Source organism: Lepidochelys kempii, chromosome 21, assembly GCF_965140285.1.
Source record: "Lepidochelys kempii isolate rLepKem1 chromosome 21, rLepKem1.hap1, whole genome shotgun sequence".
Classification (NCBI taxonomy): Eukaryota; Metazoa; Chordata; order Testudines; family Cheloniidae; genus Lepidochelys; species Lepidochelys kempii.
Window position 1 is genome coordinate 5438469 of NC_136400.1, and position 3672 is coordinate 5442140.

The 3672-nt window shown below is 40.4% G+C and overlaps 1 long non-coding RNA gene across 1 annotated transcript; it reads left to right on the top strand.

Moving 5' to 3' along the window:
• Nucleotides 1–1153: 1153 nt before the first annotated feature.
• LOC144929624 (uncharacterized) lies at nt 1154–3460 on the top strand. The gene is made up of 2 exons (XR_013634874.1): nt 1154–2398; nt 2994–3460. It is a non-coding gene; the product is annotated as an uncharacterized LOC144929624 (long non-coding RNA).
• Nucleotides 3461–3672: the final 212 nt, after the last annotated feature.

Consider the following 3672-nt stretch of genomic DNA (forward strand, 5'->3'; position numbering starts at 1 on the left):
TTCTGTAAAATGGGGGAACTTAACTATCTCACAGCCATGTTAAGGTTCAGTAGCATAACATATTTTGAAAATGTGAAGTGCTATATAAATGCTATCTGTTAATTAGCATTTTGCCTAATTAATTGGTTTGTTGGTACTGAACTGTATTCAGTTCACAGGAGAAAAGTGGAAATAGCACTACATGTAGGTGACTAGCCCAGCCTGGTAAGATATCTTATTGACAAGGTTTCAGATGAATTATTTGTATTAACAGGGTGAGGTACACTGAACCTGTTAACATGTCCAAAGTCCTTTTGTGTTGGGAGTGGGGTGTTTGCCTATGTCATTGTGTGTGCTTCATACTGTATGTATAAAATTAGGCACAGCTTTCGATTGCCCCTGCCTGTATTGTTGGAGGAAGGACATGAAAAACAACTCAGGTTCTCACTAATGCTCATGGATAGGGTCTTTAGTTTCTGTGCAGTCAAAAAGGGTCTTTTTTTAGGCCTACTCCTTAGGGGTGCTGCGCACTTGGTACTTTAGCGGGAGGTAAGAGTGGTAGGCCCCTTGCAGATCAGGACCTAAATTAATAGATGCTAGGATGTGTTTAATTCACACAGAGGGTATCATGCTGCGAGGGTTCTATTTTCAAGGAGCGAGAACTATTTTGAGTCCTTGTGCTATCAACACCTCTACTGATTTAGTAGGACACATGGCTCGGAATATCTACAAAAGAAAATTCTATTTGCACTTGCAATGGGTAAATACGTTTTTCTGATTACTTAACTTGCCTGCTTCAAGAGGAAAAATAGGCAAGAACCAGCCAGAAGCTTGTCATAGAGCAAATCACCTAAACGGAATGTACTTTAACTGGTTGAGCCACAAATTTGACTGTATTTTGGGCATGCATATCAAGTGTTAAAATAGGTCACATTTTTATTCAAAGGTAATTAATATCAAATATATTTATAGATTTAGTACAGTCAATGTTTGTACCCCTTCCCCAAAAGGAACCTTTTTGTTAATTATTAAGCAAGGAGAATGTGCAGCTTGTGGAAAGCTGTTGTGTATTCTATTTTATTACCAAACCCACAATAATTGGAAGAAAAATATCAAAACAAAGAGGAATTGTAAGCAGTTTGTTTTTCTAAATGCTATTTTGCTCACTACTGAAAGGTAAAATTATTTTAAAAAAATTTTTTTCCTCCAAAATGTAAGAGAAATTCCATAAACCACCTTCTAATTAAGGGGATTAGGAAGAAACTGTACTTAGGGGCAGGTTATTCCATGATTGTCCACTACAGAGTTTTTTGCATCTTCCTCTAAAGCATCTGGTGATGGCCGCTCTTGGTAACAGCAAACTGCACTAAATGATCCACTTATCCAGGCTGGCAATCCCTATTTCTCTAACTAGAAAGTGACTATAAACAAGAGGGACATAAATCTAATTAATTCATTAGTGAAATGCAAATAACTGAAATTTTTAAATATAATTTGCTATATGATATTAGAACTAGAGTGAAGGGATTTTTTTAAATAAATGACTAAAGCAAGTATGATATTGCAAGTGGAACACCTGTAGATGTCAGTGGACGTTTCAGGACTACAGGATTGGACCACAATTAAATTTGTGTCCTTTGGCTGTATAGTGTATATGGAAAAGTGTGGCCTTCATGTGTCTGTGTATGGAACAACACTGCTGCAGACTATACGAATCCTGCATGTGCATAATGTATATTTACAGCTGTGTAGCATACCACCAGGCACATGTGCGCCTGAATTTACAACAAGAATGTTTATGCAGGAACATTAAATGTTACATAATAGTAATTGTAAGAAAAATATCAGCTCTTTGCTACAATCTTCTGCTCAAGGTGAGGCAAGATACTGTTTACAGCAAAATAAAATAAGCAGCTCAGGATATTTTGAACATAGACATATTGCTCTTAGTTTTAGGGGAAGAGAGAAATGGTAACATGTATAAACATTTCCAAAAGCACGCAGTGTTGGCCTAACTCTGCTCCCAGTGACGGCAATGGGAGTTTTACCATTTATTTCAATCGGAGCTGTGTTAGGTCAATGCTGAGTGCTTTTCAAAATCCCACCCCGTACTTTTAAAATTATATTAACTTTCAAGACCATGTTTATTAGCTGAGCAATTGGTAGCTAGATGGGCAAAAGCTAGATGGGCAAAAGCTTTCTTCCATACAACCAACACTACAACTCTTTCCTCTACAGATCATCTTTAAAGAACATGGATGCATAAAACACCAATTATTATATACCAGAGAAAGAACATAAATGTCAAATCCACTCAATTATACAGGCAACTCTGACATCCAGCCTGATTCTCTTCCCAGAGATAACCACCTGGATCTCTCAACTGGTTTTAATGCTGAAATGGCATTAATTCCTCCAGGTAACTCTCTGCAACTGCCCCTGGGGTCTCAGCCACGTGGCAGCAAGCTGTATCCACTGTGTTAGTGTAGAGGGGTGTCCCTTCTTTTTGAATCCATGGCTTTAGGAGACTGCTCCCCTTCTTTGCTCTCTGACCCCCAGACCTTCTCCCATTTGAGTGGAAGATGATCTAGAAATGCTGAGAGGTGAATCTCGGTGCTGCTCTGGTCTAGCCTCCCCTTTGCCTTAGTTTTTTCTACATGGCTCTGTATGGCTAAATAACCTTTCCACCTCACTATTCAGGGTAGTGCTAAGGGAATACATGTTGGCATAAAAGCAGCTCCTTTATTTGATAACTGAAGCTCGTAACCCTGAGTGAGCCTGTCAGCCAGTGGATTTGAGTGATGGGAGTTTGCTGCTGGGGTTATGCTTGGATTTTTTTGGTGGCTGGATGTGGCAAACCTCCTTGAGCAGATATGAGCTGTCTTGGTGAGTGGAGCATTAGAAATGAGCCCCACACTGCTCGCCCACCAGAAGGGGTGTAACTTTAATAGTAGCCGCAGATGCTAAAATCAGGGAAGCAGAAAGGGACAAATCATTTCTTATTCTTTTAACAGCTCCTACTGCACAGCATAGAGCCAGCTGAATGATTCAAGGGATACGTCAGTCTGAAAATAATGTCTGGACTCTCTCTTTGCCTAATGGAGACAGACTGCAGAGGTGACATGTTTGTTAATGGGGGGGAGCGGGGGAGATGCTACCAAAGGAGATGCCTTATCACTTCAGATGACAAGTGGCTTTGAATGAGAAGTGGAAGGTGTTTGGGCAGGAGAGGGAGTGAAACCCTGGGATGTAGAGAAAGTATCATGGGCGGAGAGAGCCAAGAGGATTGAGCTTTGCACAGGACCCATGGCTCAACATTCAAACCTCCCACTGAAGAGGCTGCAATGAGACAGAGGTGAACCCTTAGTTTTGAGAAGAGGGTGTGAACCAGAAAATGTTCCATGCACTGAATTCCTGCTGACCAGCCCCACACGGTGAGGAGGGTTGGTAATTCAGCTCCATGGGGGCAAACCAAACACAAGCCATTGTGTAAAAAAGGAATAGATCTAATGAGCTTAAATTTAAAAAACTTATGCTAATGGAGGAGCTAGGTTAATTATGTTAAATCAGCCAGCCATATAGAAACTGCTCCCCCTCCTCACTTACAGAATTCTTGCAGTGTCTTTAGTGGTGGAACACTCATAACTAGCTTTGTTATCTTTCCAAGAAGTGTTCTGGGATCTATTCACAGGT